The sequence below is a fragment of the Carcharhinus amblyrhynchos genome, chromosome 13, assembly GCF_965287045.1.
Source record: "Carcharhinus amblyrhynchos chromosome 13, sCarAmb.v2.hapA, whole genome shotgun sequence".
NCBI classification, from domain to species: Eukaryota; Metazoa; Chordata; class Chondrichthyes; order Carcharhiniformes; family Carcharhinidae; genus Carcharhinus; species Carcharhinus amblyrhynchos.
In genome coordinates this window covers 14,997,544-15,019,453 of record NC_137336.1, presented here as the reverse complement: position 1 = coordinate 15,019,453, position 21,910 = coordinate 14,997,544, and the positions used below count along the sequence as shown (strand labels likewise).

At 44.4% G+C, this 21,910-nt stretch overlaps 1 protein-coding gene across 2 annotated transcripts in view; it reads left to right on the top strand.

Moving 5' to 3' along the window:
* The first annotated feature begins 798 nt into the window (after positions 1-798).
* LOC145351461 (fibroblast growth factor 1-like) overlaps positions 799-21,910 on the top strand; it is a 35,860-nt gene continuing 14,748 nt past the window's right edge. Inside the window, exon 1 of one of the 2 annotated variants that reach the window (XM_080201053.1) lies at positions 799-931. The gene's annotated coding sequence lies outside the window, so the exon portion shown is untranslated. Of the gene's footprint in view, positions 932-17,139; positions 17,221-21,910 lie in introns of those variants that run through there. The other variant, XM_080201052.1, reaches the window with a different exon arrangement.

The following is a 21,910-nucleotide window of genomic DNA, read 5'->3' as shown; positions in this document are numbered from 1 at the left end:
AGAGAATATCTAAACAAGCACAATTTCACGGAAGTAGCATACAAGGCTTCCTGGGAATCATTGGCAGGCCGAAGTGGAAGGGAACTCAGCTGAAGAGGTCAATAGAAATCCTACAGTGCAGGAGGAGGCCATTCAGCCCATCAAGTCTGCATTGACAACAATCCCACCCAGGCCCTATCCACATAACCCCACATACTTACCTCACTAATCCCTCTAACCTACATATCTTGGGATACTAAGGGGCAATTTAGCATGGCCAATCCACTTAACCTGCCTATCTTTGGACTGTGGGAGGAACCCGCACAGACACGGGGAGAATGTGCAAACTCCACACGGACGGTGACCCAAGTTGGGAATCGAACTGTGGGGCAGCAGTGCTAACCACTGTGCCACCGTGCCGTTTATTTGGGAGTATTTTAATTCTCGCTCAAATTCTGCGATCTTTTAGTCCACATGTTTAGGTGCAAATAGGAAGGAAATTAGAGCTTTGGGATTCAACATGTTTCCTGGGAACAAAAGAGCGGATTGACTGAGAATGATAACAAAATTCAAGCTGCTTTCAAAAACCCAGACTCCCTTTTCCTAAACGTGCCACCACAGGGGGAGGGGGTCTCGTTGCTGTAACCACCAACATTTCCTGTCGTACCAAAGAGTGACTGATCAAGACGCAATGGGAGCAGAGAGGTTAAAAAGGATTTGCTGGCTGTTCACGTGTCTGTTGTTTGCAACATTGGGTCATCCAGCCCTAACCTCACAGTCTCACAGGGACAGTCAGCTGAAGGATTAGAACACTGACTGGGTATCAGCACTGGCAGGGAAGCCTCAACCCACATTCACACAGACGGCTCTTGTACGCAGAGCTTCGTGGGGCCTCTGACTCTGCTAAAAGCGCTTCCCAGCACATTCCCATTATCCCCGGCTTCCTAGAAAGGTAAGAAAAGCACTTTAATAAACAAGTCTTGGGCGGCACCAGGACCATAGGAGCCCCGAGGGGTGCCAGAATAACAATTTCTTTTGCAGGCCAACATAGATTAAATTTCAGCAATCAGCAGATTAAACCGACTCTTTGCATGACACTTTGAATTTTTTATTTATGTGAGATAAAAGCCACATTGCCGCAGTCGATTTTTTTTTCCCTGTATGAGCTATCACTCCATTCCAATATGTGCATTTGCTGTTCACACCAGTGATCTATAAGTTAACCATTCGGGGCCTGTTCAAAATCCCTGGGAACCTGAATGTCGAAAGGATTCCTTCGCTAATTTTACAGCCGATATTTTTCCAGACAATCTTACATTTTCAGTGTTAGAACAATCCCCGTTACAGAACAGTGCAGGTTTGAGGTGATAGACCACAAAATTCAGAGCTAAAGTCCATTTTGAACAGAAGGGTTATAGTCGGACTGACCGCAAATCACCTAAATATTTTGGTCTGCGTGAGAAAAAAATGTGCCATTTTTTTGAAGGTTGTAACTGGGCAGTGTCAAAATTCTCCTTGCTATCCAAAATTGAAGAGGCTTTGCTTGAATATAAAGGTGCAAAGATGCTTTCCTTCTGTAGTTTATTTATGAAAAGTTTAATTTCCTGTTTTAAAATTCAGTTTATTTTTACTTCAGCTTTCTCCTGCTTTTCTTGAAGATGGTGGAGGTAATGTTGGCCGGGATTCACCGGGCCTGCTAGGCCCTGGTGGGAATCCCGAAGGCCTGTTGAATCAGGCGTCGGGCCTAAAACAGGATAACCGGCAGGCGGTAAACCCTTCACAATGCTCCCGGCCCGCCCCGCCAGCCCCAATCATAAATATTTAAAAACCCTCATAAACATGCAATTAAAAACCCAATTCAGCAGCCTCCTGTGATGCACCCGCCTCCCCAGCAGAAAGCCTAGGCTTTAGTGCATGTCCTGACAAACGTGATGGGAGAGGAGGGGCTGGCCAGAAAGTAACTGATATGTCCGTGTGTTCCTCTGCTGCTGCCAGGTTGCAAAGGAAGGGTCCCCCTCAGGCCCCTCCACAGCCCCCCGCCCCCCAGGACCCCTCAAGGCACCCCCCCCCTTCCCAGCTTTCTCCTCATAATCTGTCAATCAAAGACTGAATGTTTATAAACATTGTGGTTGGGTTGGCTATTCTATGAGGTTTAGCTTCCTCTTTTCCAACCACAATATTTACAAAACACCCGAGATTCATTCAGACATGAAGGGAAAGAGAAACAAACAAGGCTCTTTGCTCATGGGCAAGTAAGTCATCCATTCCTGTCAATCAAACCATTTCAAATGGTACAGAGGCCAAATGTGAATCTTCCAATGTTAAAAGGTACTTACTCCCCAGTGAAACTGACTATCAAAGCACTTCAAGGGGTTTCATAGAGGCTGTGGAGTATGAGGGAAAGCAAGGGGTTTTCCTAAGAAATCCTGGTAAGTCATTTCTATAAGAATATGTTAAAAGTGGATTTTAACATCCCAATTGTGGAATAGAGTGCTGCAATAATTTTGACGGCTTCGAGGTGTCAAAGGTGCATAGATGCCAAAGTGACCAGGGCACTCCAAAGGTTTCAGAAGAGAGAGGCAATAATAAATAATCTTACTTCAGAATGGTGTCAGAATTCACCAACCTGAAACTGAACAACATAATGAACAGCATTATTGTTCCAAGTCAGATGGTAAGTAACTTGGAAGAAAATTCGTAGGTGAGGTTTTCCAATGCCCTGATCCCCCTGTTTTACTGAGTGATAGAGTTTGCAGTTTTGAAAGGTAGTGTCGATGGAGCCTTGACAAATTGCTGTAGTGCATCTTATAGATTGTACACAATTCTGTCACTGTGCATCAGTGGAAGGAGTGGCTGTTTGTGGTGGTGAATGGGGTGTCAAACAAGTGGGCTGCTTTGTCTTGGATGGTGTCAAACTTCTTGGGCATTATGGGGAGAGCTCTACTCATCCAGGCAAATTGAGTGTATTCCATCACATTCCTGACTTATGGCTTATAAATGGTGGGCAGAATCTGGGGAGTCAGGAGGTGAGTAACTTGCCACAGAATTCCTAGTCTCTGGCCTGCTCTCGTGGCAACAGTATTTCTATATGACAGCTACTGTTAGTGCCAAGTAGGACCTAGAACCAAAGTCAAAATCGCTCCCAGTGTTTCACACTGGAGAGCACTCAACAACTGTCAGCTGATACTCTGCGCTTCACAAGGGTGGCCTGTCTTTGTACATGAGGCTAGTTTGGGAATGTTGTCAGGCTTCATGATTATGCAGAGTTACAGGCCTCACATTGGAATGAATACACCATACTTTCCAGTCATGCTCATTGGACAGTTATCAGAATAAAGAAACTTGCTTTATTTTATCCTAAATGCAACATCTTTAATGTCACCCTGACAAAGGCCAGAAGCCTAATTTGGCAACCTTCTTGACTGTGTTATTCAGAATATGACATGGTACTGCCGCCTTTATCTGCTGAGGCATGGGAGAGCTAGTAACATTTTTGTTAAGCCAATTAGTACACTACAATTCTCATGGTAAAAGAGCAGCAATAAGATATATAATGTAACTGACTTTTAGCTGTCCTCAAATGCCAAGGAGCCTCTCAGTTATATCAAACAGCTGTAGGGAAAAATCCGGAAAGAGAAAGGACTGGGCTGACCAATTGACATCAGCCTAAGCACCAGAAACGCTAAAGGGGCACCCCCTGGAGGTTGTATCTTGTAGATAGGCTCCTCACTGGCATCTGGGATGCCTAAGTTGGGAGAGTTTCTCATTGTCAAGCCAAGCAAATAGCCTGACAGTCATAGTCACCGAATCATATCTTACAGTGTCCCAGATTCCTCCATCACCATCCCTGGATATGTCCTGTCTCGCCAGCAGAACAGACCCACCAGGCATGGCAGCACATATTTGTTGAGGACAGTGAAGAAGGAATGGTGCTGGGTGTCCTCAACATTTACTCTGGACTCCACAAAGTCTCATGGCATCAGGTCAAACACAGGCAAGGGAACCTCCTGCTGATTGCCATCCACCGCACTACCTCAGCTAATGAGTCAGTAATCCTCCATATCAAACACCAACTGGAAGAAGCACTGAAGGCAGCGAGGGCACAGGATGTGAGAGACTTCAATATCTATCATGAAGAATGGCTCGGAAACACCATTCCTCACAGAGCCAAGTTCTGAAAGATATGAGTGCCAACCTGTTCCTGCACTAGCTGGTGAGAGGACCAACATAAAGAAAAACATACTTGACCACCTCCTCTCTAATCTACCTATCACAGATATATCTGTCCATGATAACATATGTAGGAGTGACCACCACAAAATCCTCATGCAGATGAATTATGATCTTCACAGAGTACACCCAATATCGTATCCACTCTGCTAAATGGGATAGATTCAGAACAGTTCGGACAGTTGTAAATTGTCCGTCCACGAGGCACTGTAGACCATCAGTAGCAGCAAATTGTACTCAACCACAATTTGTAACCTCATGACTTGGCACGTTCTTGTTTCAACCATTACTATCAAACTAAAAGACCGACACTAATTCAGCGAGGAGCATAGGTAAGCGTGCCAGAAGTAACAGGTAGTGCTATGAATGAACTGTCAACCTGGTGAAGCTAGAATACAGGACTACCTGTATGTTAAATAATAGAAGCAGTGTAATGTAGACAGAACTAAGTGATCCCCACAACCAAGGGATCAGATCTAAGCTCTGCAGATCTGACTCATTGAGTTGTGAATGGTGGTGGACGTTTAAACAACTAACCAGAAGAGCAAGCTCCAACAGTTGCCACGCTCAATGATCAGGGAGTCATAAGTTCATAAGGGTTATAAATTCACAGAGTCCCAGAATGTCACCGCAAAATGCTAGGCTACAAGTATTTGTAATTGGGAGTGCCAAGGGAATGATCCACGTCAGCCTCCACCTGAAGGTCACAGCATCATAGATGTCAGTTTTCAGCCAAGTCGATCCGTTCCGCATGATATCAAGAAACAGCTCGAGGGCCTGCATACAGCAAAGGTAATGGACTCTAACGGCACCCTGCCTGTGGAACTGAAGGCTTTGTGCTCCAGAACTAGATGTGCTCTGAGATAAATTGTTCCAGTACAGCTACTAATGCATCCACCCAATAATGTGGAAACTCGCCAGGATATATCCTGTCCAGAAAATGCAGGACAGATCCAGTCAGGCTAATTACTGACCCATCATTCTACACTCAATCACCAGTAATGTATAGATGACAGAGCTACCAAGACATCACTGAGCAATAATCTGCTTGCAAAAGGCCAGGTTGGGTTCCACCAGGGCCACACAGCTCCAGACTTCATTAAAGCCTGAGTGCAAACATGGATAAACGAACAGAATTCAGAGATGAGGTGAGAGTGACTGTCCTTGCCGTCGAAGTAGCATTTGAATGAGTGTGGCATCAAGGAGTCCAAACTGGAGTCAGTGAGATGCATCGAAGAAGCTCTCCATTGGCTGCGGTCATACTCAGTGCAAGAGAAGATGGTTGTTATTGGACATCAATCAACTCAACCCCTGGACATCACTTCATGAATTCCTCATGACATTGTCCTAGTTCCAAACATCTTCAGTGGCTTCATGAATGACTATCTCCGCCATAAGGTCAAAAGTGAGGATGTTTGCTGATGATTGCACCTTGTTCAGCAGGTTCCAACACCTCAGAAACCAAAGGCTTTCCATGGCCATGTGCACCAGGATCCTCACAAGTTCCAGGCTTGTGCTCAGAAGCACTAAGTAACATTCACACCCACAGGTGCGTGTGAAGTGGTTTATAACCTTAACTCCTTTTTGGAGTCATCCCAGATCAGGAGCCACCCCTTAACAATTACCTTCATTTGAGTTGAAAATAACCACTTCCTGCACACAGTTCTTTTGGTTCCGAGCAATGACCCCACACCCACGGAAGATAATACTCAAGAGCTATTACTTCCTCCTTGGAAGCAGTTTTACCAATTATCAGGGAGGTTATCATTACTGAATATTATAAGGGTCCAGGTGAGCCCCGCTTCAAAAAAATGTACTTCCTCAATTTAGAGTGTACAAGATAGGGAGTTCTTAAAGCTGCAGCTATGTGAGATGTTATATTTTACTGACATATTTACAAATTTATTAAAGAACGTTAACTTGCCATACACTTCAAGTAGATTAGCACATTAAAGATTCTAGAAAGATGGAAAACATAATCACAGTTCTAATATAGAGTCCAGTATTAAAAAGGACTCGCTGTGTAACAGATTAAAATATCTTAGAATATTCATCAAAAGTCTAAAGTGAAGCATGACCTTGAATCTCTGAGTGTTTTAGCTATCTGATGGACATTCCAGAGCTTCAGCAAACTGAGAAGCATTGACCTAAAGGTTCAACCCCTTCTATCTTACAGTCCACTGAACTGAATTATATCATCTTTGGCAGCTGTGGGTATTGCTACTTTATATAAACTCCTCTTTTTAATGAAGCTACCTCATTTTCAGTACTGATAATTATTTTAATTATAAGATCATAAGATGTAGGAGCAGAAATAGGCCATTCGGCCCATCAAATCTCCTCCGCCATTTAGTGGGATCATGACTGATCTGATATGATAATCCTGAACTCCAATTGATTCCGTTACTGATTAAAAATCTGTCCATCTCAGCCTTGAACGTACTTAACGACCCAACCTCTACAGCTTCTGTCATGAAGAATTCTACCGATTCACTGCCCCCGAGAGAAGAAATTCCTCCTCATCTCTGTCTTAAATGAGTGAATCTTTAGTCTGAGATTATGTCCTCTAGACTGTCCTTCGAGGGGAAGCAACTATTAAGCATCTATCCTGTCAAGCCTGCTGAGAATCATATATGCCTCGATAAGGTCATCTCCTATTCTTCTAAACTCCATTGCGTACAGGCTCAATACACTCAACCTCTCCTCATAAGAAAATCCCTCCACAGCCCGAATCAACCTAGTGAACGTTCTCTGAACTGTCTCCAATGCTAATCTATCTTTGCATTAGATAAGGGGACCAAAACTGTGCGCAATCCTCCAGGTGCAATCTAACTAGTGCCTTGTATAGCTCCAGCAAGACTTCTGTATTTTTATATTCCATTCCCTTTGAAATAAATGCCAACATATTATTTGCCTTCCCCATTATTACCTGCTGCACTTGCATGCTAGCTTTTTGTGATTTAAGCACGAGGACCCTCAAATCACTTTGTGCTGCAGCTTTCTGCAGTCTTTCTCCAGTTAAATAATATTTGGCTGCTTCATTCTTCTTACCAAAGTGTGGCACGGTAGCACAGTGGTTAGCACTGCTGCTTCACAGCTCCAGCGACCTGGGTTCGATTCCTGGCTCAAGTCACTGTCTGTGTGGAGTTTGCACATTCTCCTTGTGTCTGCATGGGTTTCCTCTGGGTGCTCCGGTTTCCTCCCACAATCCAAAGATGTGCGAGTTAGGTCGATTGGCCATGATAAAATTGCCCCTTAGTGTCCTGAGATGTGTAGGTTAGAGGGATTAGTTGGTAAAATACGTAGGGATATGGGGGTAGGGGCCTAGGTGGGATTGTGGTCAGTGCAGTCTCGATGGGCCAAAGGGCCTCTATCTGCACTGTAGCGTTCTATGATTTTATGATTTACATATCTACATTCCATTTGCCAAGTTAATGGAGGAAAAGAAGATATGATAATGTACGAGAAGCGCTGAGAGAAACATAATTTAGTGAGGAGCAGAAGGAAATCAGCATTAGTAGAGAAATTGTTTTGGGGAAATTGATGAGATTGAAGATGGATAAATCCCCAGGTCCTGCTAATCTTCATCCCAGAATACTTAAGGAAGTGGCTCTGGAAATAGTAGATCGATTGGTGGTTATTTTCCAAAATTCTTTGGACTCTCGAATAGTTCCCACAGGGTAGCTAATGTAAGCCTGCTATTCAAAAAGGGAGGTGGAGAGAAAACAGGGAACTATAGACCAGTGAACCTAACACTGTTACTGGGGAAGTTACTATTATCAAGGATTTCATAATTCGGCATTTGGAAGGCAGTGGTATAATCAGACAAAGTCAGCATGGATGTACAAAAGGGAAATCATGCTTGATGACTCTATTGAAATTTTTTGAGGATGTAGAGTTGAGCGAGGAGAACCAGTGGATGTGATTCATTTAGATTTTCAGAAGGCTTTCAGCAACATCTCACATAACAGAGTACTATGTAAAGTTAAAGCACATGGGATTGCATGTAATGTCCTGAGATGGATAGAAAGCTGGTTAGCAGATAGGAAGCAAAGAGTTGGCATAAATGCAAGTTTTTCTGATTGGCAGTCAGTGACTAGTGAGGTTCCGCAGGGATTTGTGCTGGGAACCCAGTTGTTCACATTATCTGTTAATGATCTGGAAGAGGGAACTGAATGTATTATCTCCAAATTTGCAGATGATACAAAGTTGGGTGGGAGGGTGAGCTGTGAGGAGATGCTTCAGCATGATTTGGACAGGTTGAGTGTATGGGCATCTGTAGGACAGATGCAGTATAGTGTGGATAAATGTGAGGTTATCCATTTTGGCAGCAATAATAGGAAGACAGCTTATTACTTGAATGGGTGTAAATTGAGGGAGGCGGATACTCAACAAGATCTTGGAATTCTCGTGCATCAGTTGCCAAAAGTAAGCACTCAGGTACAGCAGGCAGTAAAAAAGGCAAATGGTACATTAGTCTTCATAGCAAGAGGGTTTGAGTATAGAGATAAGGATGCTTTGCTGCAATTGTATAGAGTGTTAATGATGTTAGGTGGACTGGCCGCACTAAATTGTCGCTTAGTATCCCAAATGTATCCCAATTACTAGATCAGCGGGGTGAAAACATGGGGTTACGGAGATAGGGCCTGGGCGAGATGCTCTGTTGAAGAATCGGTACATACTCAATGGGCCATTTGGCCTGCTTCTGCACTTCTTAGAATAATAGCAGCAGATGCATGAGAAAATCACCTCCTGCAAATTCCCAACAAAGCCACACACATTTGAACTTGCAACTATATTGTCAGTCCTACACTGTCACTGAATTTCTGGAGCTCCACCCCAGAGCCTTATTCCCAAAGCAGTTTGGATCAGGAATTGGCCTGCTGATAGAAGACAGAGGGTGGTGGTTGATGGGAAATATTCAACCTGGAGTTCAGTTACAAGTGGTGTACCTCAAGGATCTGTTTTGGGGCCACTGCTGTTTGTCATTTTTATAAATGACCTAGATGACGGTGTAGAAGGCTGGATTTGTAAATTTGCTGACGACACCAAAGTTGGAGGAGTTGTAGACAGTGAGGATGGATGTTACAGTTTGCAGAGGGACATAGATAAGCTGCTGAGCTGGGCCGACAGGTGGCAGATGGAGTTTCATACGGAAAAGTGTGAGGTGATTCACTTTGGTAAGAGTAACAGGAGTACAGAATATAGGGCTAATGGAAGGACTCTTAGTAGTGTTGATGAGCAGAGAGATCTCAGGGTACATGTGCATAGTTTCTTGAAAGTTGGCACCCAGGTTGATAAGGTTGTTAAGAAGGCGTACGGTGTGTTAGCTTTTATTGGTAGAGGGATTGAATTTCGGAGCCGTGAGGTCATGTTACAACTGTACAAAACTCTGGTGCGACCGCACTTGGAGTATTGAGTACAGTTCTGGTCGCCGCATTATAAGAAAGATGTGGAGGCTTTGGAAAGGGTGCAGACGAGATTTACCAGGATGTTGCCTGGTATGGTGGGAAGGTCTTATGAGGAAAGGCTGAGGGACTTGAGGTTATTTTCATTAGAGGGAAGAAGGCTACGAGGTGACTTAATTGAGGCATACAAGATGATCAAAGGATTGGATAGGGTGGACAATGAGAGCCTTTTACCTCGGATGGTGATGGCTAACACAAGGGGATATAGCTTTAAATTAAGGGGTGGTAATTATAGGACGGATGTCAGAGGTAGGTTCTTTACTCAGAGGGTAGTAAGGTTGTGGAATGCCCTGCCTGCAGCAGTTGTGGACTCGCCAACTTTAAGGGCATTCAAATGGTCAGTGGATAGGCATATGGATAATATTGGAATAGTTTAGGTTAGAGGGTCATTAGATTGGTTCCACTGGTCAGCGCAACATCGAGGGCCAAAGGGTCTGTACTGCGCTGTAATGTTCTATGTTCTATGTTCCATAGCATTGTGAGCATAACTATCCCACATGGACTACAGTGGATTAAGAAGGTGGCTGTGAGGATGGGAAATAAATACTTCCCTTGCCAGCGATTCTCCCAACCCAAGAACAAATTTTAAAGAATCTTGAACACACCAACCAAAAGAAATCTCTCAGTTACACAAATAATAAAGGAATGGGAGGCAGCTTCATTGAAAGGTAAAAGATTTCAAAGGGACTTAACAAGCACATAACTGTGAGAGATTGTTTCCCCTGGCTGGGGAGGGACAAGGGGAAGGGGTTGGTGGTAATGGTTTAAAATAGAGGGGCACACTCTCAGAATAAGAGGTCATTTAGGACTGATGAAGATACGAAAAAAATTCAGCATTTGTTGGTTTGTAAAGTTTTGGAATATTCCATCCTAGATGTGGATAAACAGATAACAAAAGTATTAGAAATTGCTATATGATTGTCATATTCTCCATTTACCTTAATAAATGCAGCTCCAACATTCAAGAAACTGGACATACCACAATCTGTTTGATTGGCGCCCCATCCACCACCTTAAACATACACTCGAAGCATCGTGAGAGCATTGTGTACCATCTGGTGATCCGGTGGCACAGTGGTTAGCACTGCTGCCTCATAGCACCAGGGACCCAAGTTCGATTTCCGGCATGGGTCACTGTCTGCGTGGAGTCTGCATGTTCTCCCCGTGTCTGTGTGGGTTTCCTCCAGGTGCTCCAGTTTCACACAGTCCAAAGATGAGCTGGTTAGATATATTGGCTACGGTAAATTCTTCCTCAGTTGCCTGAACAGACACCAGAGTGTGGCAACAAGGGGATTTTCGCAGTAACTTCATTGCAGTGTTAATGTAAGTCTACTTGTGACTAATAAATAAACTTTAAACTACAAGATGCATTGCAGCAACTCACCTACCAAATGTGCGAGCTGTATCACCTCACAGGCGATGGACCACCTGCAAGTTCCCTTTCAAGGCACACAGCATCCTGACTTGGAACCTTATTGTCGTTCCATCACTCTGGCTGGTCAAAATCCTAGAGTTCTCTTCCTAACAGCAGTCTGGGTGTGCACGCACCACAGGGGGCTCACCATCTTCTCAAGGGCAATTAGAGATGGAGCAAAAAAATGCTGAGCTAGCCAGTGACACCCACATACCACGAATACATAAGAGAATCCATCTGCATCAATGACAATACAAACACTCGCCACAGAGCAGCAAGTGGCTGGAGAAATCAATGCTTTAAAGATATCCATTGGTACGTCATGAAGGGTGCACACTGCATACACCAGAGATACTAAAATTCACTCCTCACCCTCTCTCACCTATCAATACCTAGTGAGTCGCAGTAATTATTACACACTGTAGGCTCATGTGGTCGTGAGTTCAGGATCAAACAATATGATCCTACCTGCTGCCCAAGGATCTTCATGGTGAATGGGCAGCAGCTCATGAAACTAGGTAAGGACCAATGCCCGTGGGCATTGAAGAATGAGAGAAAATAAGGAAAGTGAAATAACTTGCTGCAAAGTAACCAGTTACTATTTCCTGGAAATGGTTTTAAGAGGAGTTTTAGTGAGAAACACTGTCACCTAGTGGTCAGTGCTCTGTACTAACAAAAATCTTGAGTAAAAAATAGCCACCCATCAGCTAATCAGAGAATGGAATAAGAAAAATAGAGAGAATGGAATAAAAGCAAATTACTGCGGATGCCAGAATCTGAAACCAAAAGAGAAAGTGCTGGAAAACCTCAGCAGGTCTGGCAGCATCTGTAAGGAGAGAAAAGAGCTGACGTTTCGAGAATGGAATTCTCTCTGCCACACATCCCCACAAAGTCACTTATTGCGCAAGTTATATTCCTGAACAATATTTTAAAGTAAGCGTTTTTATATTCAGGAGTTGGTGGTGGCCCAGTGATTAGCCTCACAGCGCCAGAGACCCAGATTCAATTCCGGCTTTGGTGACTGGCTGTGTGGAGTTTGCACTTTCCCCCCATGTCTGCATGGACTTCCTCCGGGGTGTCTGCATGGATTTCCTCCCACAGTCCAAAGATGTGTGGGTTAGGTGGATTGGCCATGGTAAATTGCCCCTTAGTGTCAGGGGATTAACAGGGTAAATATATGGGATTACAAGGATAGGGCCTGGATGGGATTGTTGTCAGTGCAGATTCAATAGGCTGAATGGCCTCCTTCTACACTGTAGGGATTCTATGATTCTATGACTCATTATCCTGCTGCCTCTAAATGGTGATGTGTACTAAATATTGTTTTCCTAGGCTTTGGCCATCATGCAGGCATTTGGGTCAGGTCAAGTTAATGCAAGTTTGAGAAGCTAACAAAGTCAGAACTGGACTGATAAAATCCAGAGGACAAAGGACTGGATGAAAGTTTCAGCTGCAGATGAACTGAAGGCAGGAAAGAGATGAATGCTAATTAGTCAGGACAGTGTGGTAAAAGATGAGTTTACATAGAGACATGGAATATAGAAGGAGGAGTAGGCCATTTGGCCCTTCGAGTTTGCTCCACCATTCATTTTGATCATGGCTAATCATCAAAATCTATATTCTGATCCTACCTTCACCCTCCAAATCCCTTGATCCCGTTAGCTCCAAAAGCTATATCTAATTTCTTCTTAAAATATACATCCTTTCTGGGAAGGAGCTAATGCTGGCATTTGGAAATAATGGGAAAAGTGCAAAAAATGGTAGAATTCATAAAGACAAGTTGGGCAACGGTTTAGTGGAAGTAGGGTCAAGAGAGCAGGAGATGAATTTGGGGGGAAGATGAAGAAGATGCCAAGAGAACTGGGAATGAAACTATTAAAGATTGGACAAATCCTAATCAGTTTTATATATCTCAGAAGTTGCTCTGAGAGGGACCAAAGGAAATAAAAATTGAGTTTTCTCAGTTGATCGCTGGGCAATGCTGTACATGAATATCACGCAAACAAGATGCAAATTTGCTGTGAAAAGTGTCTGCCACCAGCTTGAAAAAAGGAAAGGCTAAAACGGTTAGCGAAGGCATGAGAGATGTAGGAATGGGCATTGGCAACCTGTTCCCTTTTCTCTCAAAAGAAGGGCAAGGTGAGTCTTGGTGAGAGGCAGGTCCACAGTGCTCTTCACCATTGCTGAGTGCCAGGCAGGCGCACTGTGCCTGGTGGACACTGCAACGGCCCAGGCTTCAATGCGCCCCGACCTGGCCATGGCAAACCCCTCGGCACAGGCCGAGCTACTGGCAAGATGCTACTGGCATCACTTCAGAGGCAAAATTCATCACGATAGGCCAAATATTTTGCTTCTGTGCTGTCAGGTTCAATGATTATGACAAAAGAAAAGACATATTGAAGTCATTCTTTTCACAATAGGCTGCTTGCAGCTAAATTAACTCCCAACATGCTTGACTCTTTTGTCCCTCCCTTATAATCGTTTCAGATTACTTCCTACTTTTGGATGTTTCCAGGACATGGGCAAACAAGGCAAGTACGCAGTTCAATGTTGTTCTATAATTGTCAGGCGCTCGACAAAATTCCAAAAAGAACTGATAACGCTTGTTAAGTGGTTGAAACGCTCTGGGCGGGGAATAATTGCCCGTGTCCCCTGTGTGATTATGAAGCCAATCCCTGAATCGGCAGTCAGCTTAGAACAGGTGTGAATTTGACTCTCTCCTCTGAAAGGGTAAAAAGGCAAATGGCAAAACTCGAACCATTTCCTTTGTAAAATGCTTCTGTTCTCTGCTGTCGTACACGGGGTTGTTAAACTGAATTATTAACAGCTGCAGATAAAAGCATGGTTAAGCGGGCCTTCGATGGAATTGCAGAGAGAGAAGAACAGAAGTCAGGGTTGCTTCTGTGGAATGAATTTGAATTATTTTGACTTGAGCAGGGATGTTAACTTTCATTTGAAAGGTCGTTCCAGTGTTGTGATGTGGATAAGACAAAGCAATATGATTGGTGTGATCCTGTGATCCTAGCACCAGGCTTGATTCTTTCAACAAGTTTTTCATTTTAAAATTCGGTTTAGGTGAAGGATTGGTTGAAATAAAAATGCAGAACGTGGTTCTGTTACTGTGCACCATTCTAGTCTCAGTGTGAGCATTGCAATGCACTTCCTCCAAAATAAACTCCTTAATCTGCTGACCACATCCTTTTTAATTAACTTGCTCGGGAATTTGGAGATAAAAGTGGTTTGTGACTTTGGTCCAAAAATATGGAAGGAAAACGGCTCATAGCGGTATATAAAACCTTTCCCCGTTCTAGCCAAATACTTACCATTGATTTGGATTTTCAGGACCATGTGTTCTCTTCAACAGATGGGAAACAGGATAAAGTGAACTTTAATATTTATTTCAAAACTAGGTTAAAATCCAACATGTTTATTTGAAATCACGGGCTTTTGGAGAGCTGCTCCGATGAAGGAGCAGCATTCCAAAAACTCGTGATTCCAAATAAACCTGTTGGACTTTAACCTGGTGTTGTGAAACCTCTTACTGTGCCCATCCCAGTCCAACACCAGCATCTCCACCTTATTTTTAAACTGTCTCCTGAGCAGCTCTAGAGCCTCAGTGAGTTTATCCAGTGGACTGTAGCAGTGTAGCCCTCAGCTACGAGCTGTGAAAGTCGGTTAATCCATCCCAAGGAACGAAGGGAGGAAAAATTCAGCAAGTGCGTTACGGTAGCATAGTGATTAGAGCAGTATGGTAGCACAATGGTTAGCACTGCTGCTTCACAGCGCCAGGGACCTGGGTTTGATACCCAGCTAGGGGTCACTGTCTGTGTGGAGTTTGCACATTCTCCCCGTGTCTGCGTGGGTTTTCTCCAGGTGCCCCAGTTTCCTCTCACATTCTGAAAGATGTGCTGGTTAGGTGTATTGATTCAAACAGGTGTCGGTCTGTGGTGACTAGAGGAGTTTCACAGTAACTTCATTGCAGCATTAATGTAACCCTACCTGTGACTAATAAATAAAACTTGAAAACTCCCTTTTCCTAAACTGGACGGAATTTTAGGATTATTTTTTCGATGTGTGGTCCCAAGGAGAAAGAGAGGAAGTCAGTCCACCGGCTGCCTTTTCCCACTAGCTTTTCAATACTGAGAAAAATAGAAGGGGTGGGGCCCATGCCGTTAAACTTGCCCTGCTAGCAACTTCAGGGCCTGAAAGATTGGGGTGCCCGCTCTGAAAAAAGATGTCACAAAGGTGACAAAGGATCCCTCCCCCATGGAAACAGACCACCCTCTCCCCATACACACACCGCCCTCTATGTCTGTGCGTGCATGTACATGGGTGTCAAACGTGGATACAATCAAACTCAACTGGGATGCCTTCCATATCAAACACCCATTCTAAGCTGTAAAGGCTCATATAACGGCTAATGTGTAGCATACCAAAGGGTTGCAAATGGGCGGCATGATGGCAAAGTGGCATTACTACCTCACAGCACCCAAGTTCGATTCCTGGCTTGGGTGACTGTCCGTGTGGAGTTTGCATATTCTCCCCTTGCTAAAAGTTAAAATTTATTTATTAGTCACTGGTAGACTTACATTCACATTGCAATGAAGTTACTGTGAACTGTATGTCCAGTTACTATAGTTGCCACACTCCAGTGTCTGTTCGGGTACACTGAGGGAAAATTTGGCATGGCTAATTCACCTAACCTGCTCACATGAATAACTACTATTAAATCTAACAAGTGCTGTATTTGCAAGCAACATGGCAGCCATTATGTGCGCAGAAATACCCTGCAAAATGGGATGAATAACTCATTTTGCAGGTTATTAATTGGGAGAGCAATTCTTGTTACAGCAGAGCGAGGAAAAGCTTCTTCAGATCATACCTTGTAGTATTTTAGGTCCACCCAAACAGATCCTCAGTTAGAAATCTCAGCCAAAGAGAGGCACCTCCAACAATGTAGCACCCACTCAATGCTACAACTTCACTCCAGTTTAAGTTGTATAGTTCCAGCTCTACAAAAGGGAACTTGACCCTGCAATCTTCTGGTTGAGAGATCAAAGTGATACCTTACATGAACCACATTAACAATTTCAAAACATGTACTTTTTGAAGGTATTTTTTGTACAGTTATTTGATATCCGAGCATTTGTAGGTCAGGACGCAATCTGATCAAAGAATCATTGAATTCTCCACAATGCAGAAGGAGACATTTCAGCCCTTCAAGTCTACACCAGCTTTCTCACAGAGCATCCCAATCAGTCCTACTCTTGCCCTATCCCCACAACCCCATGCATCTATCCCGCTAATCCCCCCAACTCACACATCTTTGGACACGAAGGGACAATTTAACATGGCCAATCCAGCACATTTTTGGAGTGTGGGAGAAAACCCCTGCAGATACAGGGAGAATGTGCAAACTCCAATACAGGCAGCCAAATGTTTCCTTCTCCCTGAGCTTCTGCTTGTGAATGATAAAGCCTGCTCATGTTTCTGAACTTGAGATCAGTCTCCTTATCGTTGGACAAGCGGATGTAACTTCCATCTCATTAAGTCATTTATTTATTTTGAGTCTGCCATTTTAACACTTTGCAGCCAGACCTGCTAAAAATAAAAAAAAACTTCACAAAGGGACCTCCTCTCCGGCTCCATTTGCTCCAGAATCCATTTGCTATTGCATTTCTTCTTTCTGCTGGGACAAAGTGTGCCAGGCTGGCGAGACTGTAGCCTTTTGTTTACAGATAGTTATTTCTGATTGCCTGAGCACTGTCTTTAAGAAATCCAATTGAATTTCATCTTTAATAATGTGTACAGTATTATTATGACAACTACATGATTAGAACCTGAGGGGTAATTTACCACAAAAGGATTAATATTTTTATCCAACGTTATTTTAACTGGAATGAGATCGCTGAGGGAAATTTGTATGGAGGGAGTTAATTCAACAATGACAAGGACCTCACGGTAAAATGGAATGAGGAATGCACAGTATGCTGTGTGGAAAATGAGTTCCTTGATGTTGGAAAGCCCTGGCTTGTGTTTTCAAAGGGGCCTGTTGACTAATTACATAATTTTCGAAGTGACAAGCTGATCATCGCTCAGCACGGGGCCAAGTTAGTCACACAACAATCGGTAAGTCAGATTTTTCTAAAGCTGAGACCATTCAGTTTGTTTAACTATTGGGTTTCAATATGTTTACCATAGACCAATCGTTCGTTTCATTTGGAGATAGTCGCACACAAAACCAACTTGAGAAAGATCTTTATGTTTCGCAACAAATATTACCGTATGAACACTTTGCTGTCAGGGTACTTATTTGATTTCTCTTGTTCTGTAAAATGTAGAGAGCAGTTCAAGCCTCACTAATATGAACACCTCCTAGACAAAATATATTCTGCTGGACCCTGTGAGTTTAAAATGATACATTTAATTTTCTTAAGTGCCTGATATATGAAGCCATCCAACTCAAATTCTATCTTCTTTCAGATTTTATTTTTAGCTTTATATCCAGAGAAGTGGGGGTTGCTGTATGAAGAGGGATTGGGTAGACCAGGACTATATATTTCTGGAGGTCAGAAGAATGAAAAGTGATCACATTGAAACGTATAGAATTCCTAAGGAGTTTGGCAGAATAGGTGCTGAGTGGATGTTTTCCCCATTTGGAGAGCCAAGGCCTAGGATCATAGAATGATAGAATCCTACAGGGTAGAAGGAGGCCATTCATCCCTTCGAGTCTGCACCTACCACAATCCCACCATCCCCCAACCTCTTAATCCCATGTATTTACCCTAGCTCATCCTCCGGCACTAAAAGGCAATTTAGTATGGCCAATCCACCTAACCTGAACATCTTTAGAGTGTGGGAGGAAAGTGGATCACCTGGAGCAAAACCCATGCAGAAATGGGGAGAATGTGCAAACTCCACACGGTCAGTCACCCAAGGCTGTAATTGAACTCGGGTCCCTGGCACTGTGAGACTGTAGTGCTAACCACTGTGCCACCACATACCCCAGAGAGCTCACAGTCTAGGAATAAAGGATCAGCCACTTAGAACTTACATAAATGACAATATTTTTCACTCAAAGGTTTGTTTAGCCGACCCCCACTATGGGTTCCTCAAAGTACGTAAATCACCATTGACTTTGGCAGGACCAGAAGATTCTACCGACGGTGAGCTGTCTCCACTGCAGGGAAGCTTGCCACAGAAGGCTGGAAAGTTTGTCTTTTCATATTTTGAGACCAGCCCTTTAAGTTGGGGCGAAATGGAGAACTGAAGGAGGATCATGTGATCTGTTCTGAATTCTGACATACAGAAAAAGCCTGTATGGTTTGGTTGGTAAAAATAAAGGGATTTGGTGGAGGGCTGGGTGAGGAGGGGGGGTTCCTGAATGGATATAAGACCCAGTAATTCATATTGCCAAACAGATGGGCTTTGAGTGGAGGAAAAGTTCATTGGAAGCCAATATCTGATTGGGATGGAGAATTTTCAAAATATCACTGAAACTCATGGACAGGGTCAGTCTGTAAGAATCCAAGAAAGAGAGCAGGGAATGGGGGGGGGTGGGGAAGTGGTCAGTTTGTTGGGGGGGGTGGTGGTGTTGGGGAGCAGAGAGCTAGAGACAGCAGGTTTCTAAGGTTCACTACGTAAGAAAGCAGGTGGGAACTTCTAATATTTATTTATATTTATTCGTGTCACAAGTAGGCTTACATTAACACTGCAATGAAAATCCCCTAGTTGCCACACTGCGGTGCCTGTTCGAGTGCACACTGAGGGAGAATGTTTTTTTAATGTGGCCAATGCACCTAACCAGCACTTCTTTTTGATTGTGGGAGGAAACCGGAGCACCCAGAGGAAATCCACACAGACACATGGACCTGGGAGAATCTCCACCAACCCCCCACCCCCAACCAGAGATCCATCCGAGCCCGCCCCGCCCCCCCCTCCCCCGGCAGACGCCAGCAGAAGGCCAGGAAGGTGCTGCAGGCTGTCCAACGAGTGCAGTAAAAAGTCCCACCACACCAGGTTAAAGTTTAACCTGGTGTTGTGAAACTCCGTACTGTGTTTACCCCAGTCCAACGGCGGCAACTCCACATCAACGAGTGCAGGTCAGAAGGATGGTGGAGGGAGAGCAGCAACCCAGGTAGGTTGGGGGTGTGCGCTCTGCCGAGGGGGGGAGACTGCCTCCCGGGGGGTCTGATCGGGGGTGGGGGGGGAGGGGGGGGCCTGCCTCCCGGTGGGGGGGGGGGGGGGGGTCCGATCGCGGCTCATCCCCGCACCCCGCCCCCCCACCCAGCTCTCTCTGTTTTTGTCTTTTGCAGCCGGGCGCACTAGTTCAGATTTTTTTCCGAGCTGTGCAAGCGCAGTTCAGAGTTCCGATCGTTCCGGCATTGCTAAGCCCCGCCCACAGTGCGGACCGGACTGGGGCACGCTGGAACGAGGATCCCGGACTCGGATCCGTTTTACATCCGGATCCGGCCCTTAGCCTCCGACTGGTAAAATCGGGCCTAAGTTTCTCATTGTTGAGCGCGTATAGAGTTTGATTCTCTTCAGTGCCGAAAATGAATGCTCACCTGAGCAGTTAGTGATAATTAAGGACAGATAAATTCTAAAGCAAATGTATGTATTTGGATACACCTCGTGCAGTCGAACCCTTGATGGAGGTGAAGCTCCTCTACTTATAAGTATTTGTTATATTAATTCACCCATGGGGTATAGTTATGAAAATTTATTCACTCCTAAAAGGGTTAAACCAATTTTTTTTTTGCTCTCGGGCCCCCCTCCCTTCTGGGCCGCTAGGCTTAAGTCTACTCAGCTTAATGGTCGATCCGCCACTGGCAGTTAGGTTACTGGGCAGCACAGTGGAACAAGGACCAGGGTTCGATTCCTGGCTTGGGTCACTGTCTGCGCAGAGTCTGCATGTTCACCCTATGTCTGCTTGTGACACTAACAAATAAACTTAAAACTCTGACGTAATCAGAGAAATTAATCACGGATTTATCTCTAGAGGGGGCCAATTTGCAGTTCCCTAGAGGCAGCAACCTCAATGCTCCAAACGTAATTCATAGCATAAAGTTCTTTGAGGCAGTGATGGTACAAGCTGATAAGGGGATGATATATTAAAATTTTCTTTAGTTTGCGTTGACTACAGGGCGACTATAGTTTCTGAGTCTGTTTATGCTGCAGTTAATTAGATACCAGGATTATCTACACTCACTACTACACTACGAGAAGCATCTGCCTCTCCCAGAAATGCAAACACACCCACACAAAAAAACTCTCCCACGAGGGATATTGCTTCCTGCCCTGATAGAATGGATTGCTTTTCAGAATAACAGACAGTCCTTCCATCTGAGTACCTCCCCTTAGTAATGGTTGTTGATGATGAACCTTGACAATGTTGCCTGTCAGATCAAAAGGGATTGTCACAGAATTCTAGAAATTTATTGCGTCAATTTTTTGCGGATCCGATGGGAGTTATTGGTCAGGAAAGTTTCTTATTCCATGACCACCCTCTCTATTAAGGAGGACTTGGCTGCCATATTTTCATTCTGAGGAGGCGAGGGAAAGTGGAAACAGATGCACCATCCCAGAGGCAGCTCTGAGGCAGGGTGGATGCTGGGTTTGCCAGGCTAAAAAGCCTGCCTCCATTTATTGGGATATTGGCCCAATTATAGTTATGACAGTCACACCCTCAAACCCCACCCTCTCAATCTTCCACCTGCCCTCCATGCCCCCATGTTGCTAGAAGTGGAAATGAGAGTTGGAATCCAGGAATCAAGTCACACTTCGGCCTGAATCAACAGAAGGTTTCCTTTAGGTGCTCCAGTTTCCTCCCACAGTCCAAAGATGTGCGGGTTAGGATGATTGGCCATGCTAAATTGCCCCTTAGTGTCCTGAGGACTAGCAGAATAAACACTTGGGAAGGATTTTTTTTATTATTCATTCATTGGATACGGGTATTGCTGGCTGGCCAACATTTATTGCCCATCTCTAGTTGCCCTTGAGAAAGTGGTGGTGAGCTGCCTCCTTGAAGCACTGCAGTCCATGTTCTTTGGGTTGACCCACAATGTCATTAGGGAGGGAATTCCAGGATTTTGACCCAGCAACTCCGAAAGAATGGTAATATATTTCCACTGTGCCATCGTGCAACCATGGCAACGCATGTCTGATGGTAATTCAACCACCAAGTTGTGTGCAAAACAATGGCCAACCTTGTCCCAACCCAATCTCCACCCACCCACCCACAGACACACACACACACACCCACACACTCACACACACATACGCACACACAGCACACACCCACACAGCACGCACAAAACACACACACACACAAAACATACACACACCCACACACACAACACACACACAGCACATGCACACTCACACACACACAAAACACCCACACACAAAACACACAACACACACACACATACACACACACAGCATACACACACCTGCACTCACACACACACACAACATACACACAGCACACACACACAACACACAAAACACACACGCACACACAACACACACACAGCACACAAACACACACATGCTCGCCCACCCACACATACACACACACAGCACACATACAGCACACACACACATGCACACATACAAAACACACACACCCACACACACACAACACACACACAACATACACACACACAGCACACATACACAACACGCAAAACACACACAGCACACACACAACAGACTCATACACATGCACACACACACATACAAAATACACACACACCCACCCACACACACACACGCACAACACACACATAGAACTCACAAACACACACACGCTCAC